Consider the following 14813-nt stretch of genomic DNA (forward strand, 5'->3'; position numbering starts at 1 on the left):
TCTCTAAGTGGCAGGCTGGAATATTTCAGCGAGAAGTGTCATGGAGTTTGCCCTCAGGCATGTATGAAACTATAACTAGGTGCAAATTAGCTGGGGATTCCTGTGCATGTCATTTAAAATTTGCTCAGACTAGTTGTAGGTATTTTGGTCTGCTTTTCTATAAACAAAAGGATACTATGAAATGGAGGTTTGATAAACAGACAGTTCTGTTGGAGAACCTTGAAATCTCCTCAAAGAAACAATTATTTACCTCTGTTTTCAGTTCTGCTTCTGTACTGGCAATCTGGCATCCTAACCCCAGGGTTTCTCTTGCAAACCTGTCAGAGTACAAGGGCTCCACCCTGAAGGTCAGTGTGATTGCAAGCCAGGCCAGATCCTTGCTCATTTATATAAGATTAGCCCATGAGTGAGAGAGACTGTCTGAAGGCAATAGGATTGCACAGGATTTGCTTCTACCTTGCAGCCAATATTCTGTCTAACTGTGCTGCACTCATGCATATTCACGAGGGTTCAGGGTTTGAGACCTTGAAACAGGCTGAAAATGCAAAGTTTAATAGCTATGCTGCTATACACAGTGCTACCCACCTCTCTTCAAGCTTGCGCTACCAGTGGCCATCACTATCTGTGCCTAGAGAGAATGCCAGTGTAACTCTGCAGCGATGCACCCCACGTGGGGCAGGCTGGGATGCTGTTTGGGGTGGAGTCCAGCACTCATTACCTGTCTTTTAGATACTTCTAACATTGATGGGCTTCCCAGGTGGTGCTAGTGGTAGAGAACCGGACTGCTAATACAGGAGACAGACTAAGGTTCAATCCCTGGGTCCAAAAGATCCCCTGGAGGAGGGCACGGCATGGCAACCACTCCAGTATTTTTGCCTGGAGAATCCCATAGACAGAGGAGCCTGGTGGGCTACAGTCCTTAGGATTGCAAAGAGTAGAACACGACTAGCAACTTAGCCGGCATGCAACACCGATGATCAACTGGAAGCTTTGACTTAAAAGTATTCCCTGCTTATCTCCAATTGGTTCATGTCGACCTCTGTAATATTGTTGTCCTTAACCTCTTGCTTTTTCCAACCCAGATCCACTCTGAATCAACCCAGTCAGTATTTTTTACTTATGCTCCCAGCCCTAGGACACTTCCTTGTCATCTTGCAAGACAGGATCCAATTTAAAACTACTTTAAAGACCAACTGGCTAGAAATAAGCTGATCTTTTGAATACAATAATATTTTTCCATAAATGAATATTCCTTTTTTTTTTTTATTGTAGCAGCTTGGTTTTTGAAGTGCCCTAGATCAGTTTTACAGTCCTTTGTTCTCCTCTGAGTATTTCTTTTTATTTTTTGCTGTTTCTTCCACCTTTCTTCACTCCCACACCACCCCATCTCCCAGAATACGGGGGAACTAAATGTTAAAATACATATATTACATTGAAAAAGAACCTAAAAATTCAATAGTTGGGGGTTATGCCTGCCATAATTGTTTGAAAAAGTTTTTAATGGATTGAGGGTAAAAAAAGGAAAAAGAATATTTCCCTTCAGTCTATCATGACTTTATAGCTTTTTGTGTAAAAGGCATGAGGCAGTATATAAGGAAACCACAGAACAGGCCTCACGCTGAGTAGATACACTTGACTAAGAATTAACTCCAATTTTATAAATTAAAGGAAAGTACCTAAAAGGCAGTCTAAAAGACTTTAGTACTTTTCCTTTTTTGTGTTTTTATTTCTTTTCATCTATAGATAAAAATAATTTATGTACCGTAGATACAGATCATAAATTGCAGAGAAACAAAAAGATATGCATGGAACCCCCACCATGATCCAACCTACTTAGAGACAACCACTATTGTAAATATACCATTTCTTTGCTCATACAGATGCAAAACATATACAGATATACCTTATTCAGAAATGATATTATACCATACTTAGTGTTTGAGAATGCTTAACCAGTCATCTATTGTTGGATATTAGCTTTATTTGTGAGTGTGTGTGTGTTTTGCTAAATTTTTCTATTACAAATAGGTACAATAATAATGATAAAAATAGATATTGAAAACTTAAGGAAAAAGAAAAAATATTCTGGAAATTGACAAAAATATTTAAAAACAAAACATGATAAAATAAGCTGAAGGAGCACCCAGGTTACCTATTTGTGGGTAAAAACATGTGTTTTTGATTATTATTTTCAGCAGTTCATTCTTTTGACTGAACTATCTTATGTAACAAATTTCTTGTGAACTATGTCCAATCACCTTTATTGGGTCCCATTAAAGTCTTGCTGCAAGTGTCTGTCTCTCATGAGGATTCAGAGAGTGATTCATCCTGAGCCCCAAGTGTTCTGCCATTTAACATGTTTCAGATCTATTCTATGCTCCTTAAGCCTCTGATTCTTTCCCCCTCCTTCTGAATTTCTTCAGGAATTGACTTATAGTAATACCCAAGTCATTGCTTATAAATTGACTTTTACACAATCAACCAGACTTTAACATACCATCTTTCCTAACTTTATCTTTTTTTAAAATTTTTTTTTTCCTGCTCTTTGAAATTGGCAATACCTTTTTAAAAAAGAATTTTGGAGTATAGTTGGTTTAGAATGTTGTGTTTGTTTCTGCTGTACAGCAAAGTGAATCAGCTATACATATACATATGTGTGTTCTCAGTTATGTTCAACTCTTTGCAACCCCATGGACTGTAGCCTGCCAGGCTCCTCTGTCCTTGGGATTTTCCAGACAAGGATACTGGAGAGGGTTGCCATGTCTCCTCTAGGGGATCTTCCCGACCCAGGGACCTAACCAGCGTCTCTCCTGTCTCCTTCGTTGGCAGACAGATTCTTTACCACTGCACCGCCTGGGAAGCTTTATATATATACATACATCCCCTCTTTTTTGGATTGTCTTCCCATTTAGGTCACCACAAAGCACTGAGTAGAGTTTGCTGTGCTATACAGTAGGTTCCCATTAGTTATTTTATACATAGTATCAATACTGTTCAGTTCAGTTCAGTTCAGTTCAGTCGCTCAGTCGTGTCCGACTCTTTGCGACCCCATGTCAATCCCAAAGTCTTCTTAATCTTTTCGTTAGTATCAGATAAACCACCCTTCTTGCTAGAGTAACTGTCTTCACTTGGATTCTCATCCGTTTGTGTCCATTTTAAGACTTTATCTCTAAGCTCATATCTTCCTCTGTTTTGTTTATCACTTGTTCTGTATCATCTCCTTTATTATTTTCTTTAAGCTATGCCCTTATTTCCCCTTCCTTAAGCAGTACTTTTGCTTGTCTCTATGTACTTTTACTGTGAATGTATTTTTCTTCTTCCTTGCAATACCAACACGAGCACATGATTTGTACTACTCTACTTTCTCAAAGCCCTCCTTAACCCCTGTAAACTGACTTCCATCCCACTGACTCAACAAGCCTGCCTCACCTCTCCTTTTGGTTCTATCCAAGCTGTACTTTACAAGAATTTGGCCTTCTTCTCTGAAGCATCAAAACCTGTTTAAGCACCTACTCTTTTAGGACTCTCTCCACTTGCATTTATTCAAGGAGATTTGCTCAACTTTATGTTCCAATTTTGGAATTTTCATTTTGGCTCTTGTATTTTTCTTTCTAAAAGCCCTTTCTTGTTTTTGATTGTTTCTTTTTCTAGGGTCCTATTCTTGTTTCATGAGTGCAATATTTTCACTTGCCTCAGAATACTAATAATAGGTTTTGGAAGATTAAGGCCCAGGATATGGGCTAGAAACAAGTCTAGACTGTCAACTGGTGAGTCTTATTGTAGGGTAATTGGGAATCTGGCCTTTATTTGGGGGCAGCTCCAAATCTAAGTACCTGTGAATTAGTGAGCACCTACAAATAGTCCCTCTGCTGCTGCTAAGTCACTTCAGTCGTGTCCGACTCTGTGCGACCCCATTGACAGCAGCCCACCAGGCTCCGCCGTCCCTGGGATTCTCCAGGCAAGAACACTGGAGTGGCTTGTCATTTCCTTCTCCAATGCATGAAAGTGAAAAGTGAAAGTGGAAAGTGAAAGTGAAGTCGCTCAGTTGTGTCTGACATTTAGCGACCCCATGGACTGCAGCCTACCAGGCTCCTCTGTCCATGGGATTTTCCAGGCAAGAGTACTGAGTGGGCTGCCATTGCCTTCTCCAGTAGTGCCTCTAATCAGAGGTATAAGTAGATTACCATCATGCTGGGAGTACCTCATGGTAAAGGATCTAAGGGCTCTCACAGTTTATCGTATGGCTTCTATTTACCCCACCTCTATTCAGTTCTGTATCCCACTCTTCCTCCTCTGTGCCTACTGTCCCCAGTCCAGAACCTCCCTGCCTCAATTTCCTCAGTAAATCCTCTACAGGTGGAGTGTGTGATAATGGCTGACTGCTCAGAGAAACAGACTGGATATGTTAAACTTAGCAGAATGATGCTAAATCTTATCTGGAAAAATAAACATTCAAGGAAAATTCTGAAAGTCCTGGGTAACACTCAGGTATAAGTTCTACCAGATACTAAATGTATTGTGAGACTCTAGCCATCAATGTTTGGTGGTGTGAAGGAAAAAGCTGGCAGCTTTATGGAAGCCTAGACTTAGAAAATTCCACACAAACATTTGTAGGAATTTTGGATATGATAAAAGTGGCATATCTGTAGGGAAAAGAGGATACTTATACAACATTATTTGTAAAAACAAATAATTAAAAAACCTAAATGTCTACCAATATAGAATTGCTTTAATAGATGTGATAACTTCATAGAATATTTGCCACTGTCCAAAAGAATGAGATAGTTATATATGAGCTAATTTGGAAGATATTCAATATATTACTTTAAGTTAAAAAGCAATTTACTGAATAATACATATGATATTATTTCATATTTATTCTAAAAAATGAGAGTTATATATTTACTAATCCATGCATAAAAGTTCTAGAAGCAGAAGAAATATTAATAGTACTTCTGGGAGTGTGAATTAAGAGCCTGGAGAGGGAGTCTTTCACTTTTTATTTTATACCCTCTGCACTCTGAATTTTTTTCATTTTTTCCCTATGAGAATACATATTTCATACAGCCAAAATTTTGTTAAAAATTAATAACTACAACACTGCTAACTTGCTGTCCAAATACTAGATTGTGAAACAGTGTTTAAATGTAATTGAAAAAATATTGATTCTAAGCTGGCTTGCCCTATAGCAAATTGGCCCATGATCTGAGAATTCTTCAGGCTTGTGATTATCCTATATTTTTGCTTACACTGACTCCAGCTGCCAGTCATCATGCTTTCTTACTTCTTGGAACACTCTCCACAATTTTTATTTACTCAGTCTGTTGCAGCATGAAAGTTTCCCAGATATCTGTTCTCTTAGGTCATTTACTACAGTTGGAGCAAATCGGACCCTGAACAGATTGATTGAAAATAGACTTATCTTCATCCTTACTTTAACTCATGGGAGTGTGGAAATAGGTTGGATAAGGAAGTTATATAACACCACATACAATAGACATAACAGAACATGTTCTATCATAGATTACTAGAAAATTGACATGATTTCACATTTGTTTTAGAGAAAAATATTTAAAGTGATTTAGCTACATAGACATATACAGAAAAAAATGTACCCGTTACTCAGATTTTTTTCCAAAAGATTGATTTTACCTTAAGACTCTTTTTTAAGGAATAAAAAATATAACTACTGTTTAGTCCTTTTCCTTCCAATTCTCTTCCTTCCCCATTTCCCTTCTCCCTGAAGGTAGCTGCTACCCTAAAGTCATTGCTTGTCCTTCTCAACCATCTCTTAATTATGTCCTATGTCTGTATGTATCTGTATACATTATATAACACATTTCTGTACATTTTATGTAAAAATTTACAAAAATAGTATTTTACTGTACTTATTTATTTCAATTAGGTTGTGTTCAGCAGCAAGTAACAGAAAAATATGCTATAGGATACTAAAGAATTGAGTGTTATTTGTCTCACAAAACAAGAAATCTAAGGAAAGGGGGTCCTGTTCTGATCCAGTGGCTCAGTGGCATCGTCAGAGAGGACAGTGACGTTATGTGTCATACTCTGCACCGTCCCTGGGGAACTCTTCACCTGCTGGCTAGTTGTCTATGAAACCTCAGTTCATATTCCAGGGGGAACAAAGAGGAAAGGCACACTCAAAACCTTTTTCTTTCTAACCCTTGTCATTGTATTTAGGAAAGAAAAAACACCCAGAGAGAATTTCATTCATCTCATTTGCTAGAACTGATATACCTTTTGCTGCAAAAGAAGGCAAAGTATCGAATATTTTCACTTTTCAACTTCTTTAGAAAAAGTCACTGGGAAAAAGGGGGACTGTTAACTCTTGAGTGGCTAATCATGATGTCTGCTGTGTTATTCTTTTAAAACTTGCTCTTTCCACTTGCCATCATCTTTTTTCTATGATTTATCCATATTCATAATTCTGGGTATAATCCACTCATATTAACTACTCAGTAATAGTTCATGATATAAATATATTAAAATTTGTATATTTTCCTATCAAAGGGCCATTAAGTTGTTGCCATCTTTTTGCCATTACAAGATTAAAATATTTTTGTGTGTGTGTGTATCTTTGTACTCATGTGAGAATTATATGTATAATATTAATGTAATATATAATACATATATTACACATTATATGATATACAGTTTACTATATATTATTACATACAAAATATATATATATATCTACATGGTGAAACAGGCTAATAGAGCATGTCATTTTCATCTCTGTTTGTACACACAGGTGCATGTACACATATACCTTACTTTGTACTTTTGATGTAAACACTTTTCAGTACTTCCTATTTTCTCCTTTTCTGCTTTCATTTGGATTATTGAATGACCTATGTCTCTTTTATATTTTTATTCTTCTGTGTGAAGTGACTCATTTCAGTTTCTTTTGTTGCCTTTGTCGTTATCCTTAAATTTTAAATATATAATTCACATAGCATCTGTAATTAACAAAGTCCAAAACAAATAAATATCTCTAGCAACATCCTAGATAACACCCAAAAAATGAAAATGCTTTAACGCTTCTTACTCCTTCCATCATTCATGTGATTAATTATTTATTATTTTAATTCCACCTCATTTTTAACCAAATAATTATTGTTGTTACAATTAATGTTTATTTTGGTTTGTCTTACATTTACTAGTTTCTTTAATTAACATTGCTTCACAAACCTGCTCTTTCTTCTGTGTCCAGCTTTCTTTTTTCTAAAACTTTTCATGTAATGATTATTTTACTAAAGGCATGAGATTTTTTGGTAAATTATCTCAGTAGTGGTAATTTACCAGTAAATTATTAGTCTTTGGCTTAAATTTTTCTTTACTTTGTTCTCACTTTTGAAGTATAGTTTATCTAGCCATAAAATTCAAAGTTGACAAATATTTTCCCTCAGAACTTTGGACATATTAGAAAACTGTATTTTGAACTTTGTTGCTATTGATCAAAAATATACTCTGCAACCATTATCATTTTTAAAGCTAACCTGTCTTTTCTTTCTGGTTGATTTTGGTTTTCTTTCTATGTATTGTAATTGTGCCGTTTCACTACAGCATATCTAAGTGTGCATTCAGTACAGTTCAGTCGCTCAGTCGTGTCTGATTCTTTGCAACCCCATGGACTGCAGCACGCCACGCTTCCCTGTCCATCACCAACGCCCAGAGCTTGCTCAAACTCATGTCCATCGAGTCAGTGATGCCATCCAACCATCTCATCCTCTGTTGTCCCTTTCTCCTCCTGCCTTCAATCTTTCCCAGCATCAGGGGCTTTTCCAATGAGTCAGTTCTTCCCATCAGGTGGCCAAAGTATTGGAGTTTCAGCTTCAGCATCAGTCCTTTCAATGAATATTCAGGATCAATTTCCTTTAAGATTGACTGGTTTGATCTCCTTGCTGTCCAAGGGACTCTCAAGAGTCTTCTCCAACACCACAGTTCAAAAGCATTAGTTCTTCGGCCCTCAGCTTTCTTTATAGTCCAACTCTCACATCCAGACATGACTACTGGAAAAATCATAGCTTTGACTAGATGGACCTTTGTTAGCAAAGTAATGTTTCTGCTTTTTAATATGCTCTCTAGGTTGGTCATAGCTTTTCTTCCAAGGAGCAAGCATCTTTTAATTTCATGGCTGCAATCAGCATCTGCAGTGATTTTGGAGCCCCCAAAAATAAGGTCTCTCACTGTTTCCAGTGTTTCCCCATTTATTTGCCATGAAGTAATGGGACCAGATGCCATGATCTTAGTTTTCTGAATGTGTGCATTAATTTTAGTTTATTCCACTCAGAACTTAATATGATTATCCAATTTTATAAAAAATCTCCTATAAGGTAGTCTCTCCCTTGTCTCTTTTCTTTCTTTTAAAACTGTTATTAGATATCTGTTGGATCTTTTCAGTTTATTCTGCATGTGTCTTATTATTTATTTTTTTCCCTTTTTATATTATTTGAATGATTGACTCAGATCCTGTCCTCTAATTCTATTTTGAACTGTATCAGCTGAGTTTTGCCAGTATTCTTGCCTGGAGAATCCCAGGGACAGAGGAACCTAGTGGGCTGCCGTCTATGGGGTTGCACAGAGTCAGACACGACTGAAGCGACTTAGCCATAGTGGCTCAGACAGTATCGAATCTGCCTGCATTGGGGAAGACCTGGGTTCAGTCCCTGGGTCAGGAAGATCCCCTGGAGAAGGAAATGGCAACCCACTCCAGTATTCTTGCCTAGAAAATCCCATGGACAGAGGAGTCTGGTGGGTTACAGTCAGTGGTGTCACAAAGAGTTGGAAATGACTGAGCAGTTAGCATTTACTTTGTAGATTTTGGTTTGTTTCTTTTTAACATTGGCTATGTATTTTCATTATGTTATATACATTAATGTATTATTAATTATTTTAAATGTAGCTGTTTAAGAGGATATTTCAGACTGTGCTGCTGTTTCTGTTTCTTTTGGTTCAAGTTCTCCCTTTTTAATTTCTTTTCCTGCTTCTCCTTCACAGTGGTTGCTCTTTCTAAACTATGTATATATTTTTAAATCTTTTTATTAAACAAAGTTAGAATGAAAAGTGAAGGATATTGGTTTGAATTCTCTTTCAGGTCAGTTAAATGAAGCACACAAATTTGTCTTTGGTGAGGGTTTTGTTTTGTTGTTTTTTTTTAGTGGCATCAAGTGGGGCTTATTCTTGCGTTCAGTTTTCCTTTTGTTTCTTACTCTTGGAAATTTCCATTTTTTTTATTTTGCATTCAGCCATGAGTTCAAGAAGCTGTTATAATTCACGTATAAACTTATATGCACTAATACAGGAAGGGACTCTATATAAGTTTCATTCTGCTGGATGCATGAACCACCTATTAACAACTTTCTGAGGACACTTAACTTCCTTAACACTGCTGTGTCCTCCTGTCAGCACTAGGCGATGTCATAGAGTCATTGAAAACAAATGCACGTCTTAAAAGTGGTTTCTGAACAATTTCTTAATATGTGCCAAAGATAACATCTGCTAATATGATTTCCTAAAGCTGAAGTTACAAACATATGTTCTACTGGTCATAACCCATGTGTTATGGGTTTTGTTCAGTCCACAGACACATTTTGTTCAGTCCACACAGTGTTCAAAATTTTGTTTTCATTTCTAACATTTAAAAATTAGCCAGTTTTACATAATGGTTGAGATTTTCAATGTCTCTCACAGACAATTAAAAATAACCAGAAAAGCGTGCCTGTGCCACAACTGAAAACAGGGAGTTCTCATCCCTGGCCCTCATTTCCACAGACAGCTAGGTCCTTTACATTATAGGCGTGGCCTTGCTGGGACCTGAGCTTGTAGCTTCTGGTCTAAAGAAGTACAAAAATTTGTGGAGTGCCATCAAATAACTTACCATTCAGCTCCTAATAAATATGCAAAGGGCTGATGAATCTGGTTAGTTAGTGAATGCTTTAGCATTTAGGCACTTTGACTCACTAAGGTCAGAATGACAATCTGCTCTTTTGACTCAGTCTAAGGGAAGCGTATTTATTTGGGGGAGTAATCCGAGGTCTTGTAAAGAAAATATACTATTGATTGTAATAAATGTAAACACAGTGGGTTCCAATGTGGTTTAGACCAACAGAAAAGAGCAAAAAAGGCTTTCATTTTTGCTTTGTATTGGTGCATTTGTATCTTTGTGAGGTTTCGTGGTTTTACTGGAAGCAAGGCCTCCAGAATTCTCTCTAACTCTTGCTTAAACCAGCAGGCCCCTTTTTGGAAACGTGACAGAATCTGTGGATAATTAATAAGAATTGGACATGTTTCTAATTTTAAATTATTCTTTCTTTCTAGTTGTGCAAGAATTCAGCATTATTACAGCTGAGTGGGAGTGCTGTTAACTGTTATTAAATAGCTTTATTATTCCCTTGTAGGTTAGCTATTTATTAATTTGATCAGCACTCATGTGGAAAAAATGGCCTTTATTGTATTGCCATCTCTTCCCTGTAAACTGTGTTCCCAGGTAGTCAGAAGCATATTACTTGTTTTCACTTGTACCCCATACACCTCCACTTTCATTTCACCCCTACTTGAGCCACACTAAGCTTCTCACCATAACCAAGATGACTCTTGTTTAAATAATTCTTTTATTGATTTATTTATTTTTGGCTGCCCTGGGTCTTCATTGCTGTGCACAGGCTTTGTCTAGTTGTGGTGAGCAGGCGTTACTCTCCAGCTGTGGGACATGGGGCTTACTCTCTAGTTGTGATGCTCAAGCTCCTCAAAGCAGTGGTTTCTCTTGTTATGGAGCTCAGGCTAAAGGGCCTGGGCTCAGTGATTGCAGCTCAGAGCCTTAGTTGCCTCCTCAGCGTGTGGAATCTCCTGGACCAGGGATCAAATTCATGCCCCCTGCATAGGCCACTGGACCACAAGGGAAATCCTAGATGATTCTTGTTTTCCCTGAGTAGTAGTGCCAGCCTCTCCCTCTTCGTTGGGTCCAGTTTTGGTTTTGTCCCAAGTCAGGGATCATTTTTCTCTCCCCAACACTTTCATCCTGCTTTATTCACCCTGCAATGAACAGGACTGTCAGCTGGTTTTATGACTGGCTCTCCGTGTAATTGTTCAATACTAGATTTTGAGCTCCTTAAAAGGAAGCTTTACTTCTTGTCTTGTTCATCTTTGTATTTCTAGGGCCTGCTACCCTGCTTTGCACCTAACGATTACTCAACAAACTCATAGTATCTTGAATTAGCCTTAATTATATCCACAAAGGACTTGAGTTAGTTTGTGGGACTAAGGAACATTTACTTTCAAAAAGGGTAATAAGTAAAAGATAAGACCTCTCTTAAACAAGAAGATGAGTATCTGGCACCAATTAGATGCTTAGTGCATACATGCTTAGTCATATCTGACTTTTTGCGACCCCAAGGACTGTAGCTCACCAGGCTTATCTGTCTATGGGATTTCCCAGGCAAGAATACTGGAGTGGGTTGCCATTCCCTTCTCCAGGGTATCTTCCCTACCCAGGGATCAAACCTGCATCTCCTGCATTGGCAGGAGGACTCTTTACCACCGCACCACCTGGGGAGCCCATATTTAGATACTTAATTTGGCGCTAAACTTTGTTCAGAGCCTCCTGGCAACAAAGTGAAAAGGGAAGTATGTTAGATTACACAGTTCTCCAAGCCAGCTAAAGAAAATACACAAATTATCTGCCAGTATTGTTACTGAAATGTGAAAAGTAGGGCATAGGGTGACATAATAGACAATGTTCTTGATTGTAGTCTTATGAAAGACACAAAATTATCCTTCAAATTGACCTTTTAAAAATCTGCCAACTACAAAAGCTAAAAGTAAAGCAGTAATCCCTAACTACATAAAGCCACTGCTATTATATAATAGTTCTTTAAAGTTGTTTCCTGATGGTCTGACGTGAAACCAAATTAGACCTTAAGTAACTATCAATTATCCATTGCTGGGTAGCAAATTACCCAACAACTTTGTTTCTTGATATGGCAAACATTCATCTCACTGTCCCTGAGGGTCCACTGAGACCCTCTGGTTCAAGGTTTCATGACTTTGCAGTTAAGCTGTTGGCCAGCACAGAAGTCTCTGAGGACTCAACTAGGACTAAAAGATCCACTTAAAGCTCACTCACATAGCTGTTTAACTTCCACGCCACACGTTCTCCTCCATAGGGCTGGTCATGACTTAACTTCCCCTTCATAGAGCTATCTAAGAGAAAGACTGAAAGATTATGACATAATGCATGCGAGAGAAAGAAAAAGCAACCAAAATGGAGGCCGTGGTAACTGTTTAAATCTAATCTCAGACAGGATGTACTATCACTTCTGTTGATCACACAGACCAGCATTGGTACAGTGTGAGAGGGGACTATCACTTCTATTGATCACACAGACCAGTGTTGGTACGGTGTGAGAGGGGACTACACAAGGGTGTCGGTACCAAGGGTCAAGGATGGCTCAAAGGATGGCTGCCACGGCAACCAAGGATGCTTTGTTCTCATGTACTTTAGATGGTCCTTCTCGCATCTCAGATGTGATCACTTGTAAGTAGTGAATGAAGACCATTCAAAGTTGACTCCTGTGGTTGCAAGTCAATATTTATTTGTTGATTTATGAGAGACATATATACTTCTTTGGGCTTCTCAGGTGGCTCAGTGGTGAAGAATTTGCCTGCCAAAGCAGGAGACACAGGTTTTATCCCTGGGTTGAGAAGATCCCCTGGAGATGGGAATGGAAGCCCACTCCAGTAGTCTTGTCTGGGAAATCCCATGGACAGAGGAGCCTGGTGGGCTACAGTCCCTGGGGTCACAAAGACTAGGACACAACTGAGCATGCACACGTGTGTATACTTCCAGTCCCAGGAGACAAATGCACCTTGTACAGGGTAGAAATGTATAGACCTGATGTGAGTATTCTTTCCCACCCTTGCAGTGATAAGACCAACAGTTTCCATGAAAGATAGCTGATTATGTTTAATGACTTACAAGAGCTGCACATAGGTTTCTGCTCATAAAATATGGAAGAAAACTCTTGGCTTTAAAACCCTTAAGCTCACGTGTGGTCACAAGCATTCTCAGCCTCAAGTCTTAGAAATGCTATTTCACATGCTTGATTTTTAGTAGGACTGCATCTTAATGGTCCTTGGGGAGAGAGCTAAAGAAGGGAACCATCTTAAACTGTGAAAGGGACTTCTTTGGAGAAAGCCAGGTACTCTTACCATCCCTATTATACAGAAAGATTAAGTAATTTACACAATATTACAGAGCTAAGCATCGGTTATATTCAGCCAGGGAAAAAGAGATTAGGCTCTCTTACTTTAGACTACATGCAGAATTGCCCCACCTGTGCCTGTATTTCCTTTAGCCTTTTAAAAGGATTTATTAAGCCATTAAAAATGAATGAAATATTAATCAAAAGGCACACAAATGCTAGTATTAAATAGAGTTAAAGTTAATGTACTTAAGTATTAAGAATTTCTAAAGGATAAAAAAATTGCTTAAATTCCCTTTAAAGGGAGCTAATGAATGTTTGGAACAACTGACCTGGTGCTTTCGTCACCAAGAAAAACTTCTCAGGGGGCAGATTGTAGCTAAGATCTCACCGTTGTGATCTCGAGAGGTGTTGACCTAGAGCCCTTGGGTCTGAGCCAGGGCCTCTAGCAGGGTCAGGGGCACGCACAGGAAGGAGGCCTGTGGCTGCGGGGCCGGCTACGTGCAGCTGGTCTCATAATGAATAAACCAGTGAGTTTTCAAAGCAAACTCATCCAACAGGCCTCCCCAACTCTCAGCCACTTTGAAACATCAAATAATACAACAGCAAATTTAATTTTTTTATATGATAGCATTAAGGACAAATAAAACCTGCAGGAGTAATAAGTTTTTAAAAATTGAAGAAAGGTATTGTGGAAAATTTTTTAAATAAATAAGAAAGAGAACATGAGAAAACTGTTTTCTATAGGTTGAAAATGTAATAGAGGAGAAGTTCTCCAGAAAATTTCCCCAGCAGGGCCTCAAGTCTTAGTCAGGGCAGGGTGAGGGGTCAGAGGGATGGTAATAGAGGTTCTGGGAGGCTAGGGGTGGGGATGAATGTGGGAGCAGTGGGGATGTGGGGGGAGGGTCTTGAAACCAATGGGGATTCTGCCAGAAGAATCTGCAGATCCCCCAGAAAAGTCTGCAGGGGGAACAGTGCTTTTGTGCAAACACGTGGACACCTTCCATCGAGTTCAGGCGCTTTTCAAAATATGCAGAACCGGTCTTCCTTCTGGATGACTTTAAATGACAGCTAGATAACAGGCTCAATAAAGGTGTGCTTTGCAGGCCTCTGGGCTTGAGAACCTGGAATTAGAACACCTGGTCTGTTAGCTGGAGTTTTGCTCACACCATGGCACTGGCTCCAAATTCCAGCAGAACACTTAGGTCCTCTTGAGTGGAAATAGTAAGAAGCCTAGTCTAGCTACATGTCATCCATCAGACAGCTGATTTAGAGGATTCTTTCTGTGATAATTACACTTCACCATTCACGAAGTCTTCCTACATCTATTGTACAATATGATTCCTATGACAACCCTAAGATAAGTAGGTAAACTAATGTAATTATCATCCCTTTTTTACAAGTGAGGCGACAAAGGCAAAGAAAAGCATCAGTGACTCCCCAGGGTGTCATATGTAACCATGGTGTTGTGTGTGCCACGCACAGCCTCTTATCCCCACCCCCACATCCCCCACCCGCCATCCCCAGCAAATTCACTGTAAGGACACCAGTCCTGTAAGCTATTGTACTTAATTAAATCACTGCCTCTAGGGT

The 14813-nt window shown here is 38.7% G+C and overlaps 1 protein-coding gene across 1 annotated transcript in view; it reads left to right on the forward strand.

The window, feature by feature from the left end:
• SLC9A9 (solute carrier family 9 member A9) overlaps positions 1-14813 on the forward strand; it is a 651206-nt gene that overhangs the window by 269538 nt on the left and 366855 nt on the right. The gene's annotated exons all lie outside the window — the stretch shown is intronic.

The sequence above is a fragment of the Capra hircus genome, chromosome 1 (genome assembly GCF_001704415.2).
Source record: "Capra hircus breed San Clemente chromosome 1, ASM170441v1, whole genome shotgun sequence".
NCBI lineage: Eukaryota > Metazoa > Chordata > Mammalia > Artiodactyla > Bovidae > Capra > Capra hircus.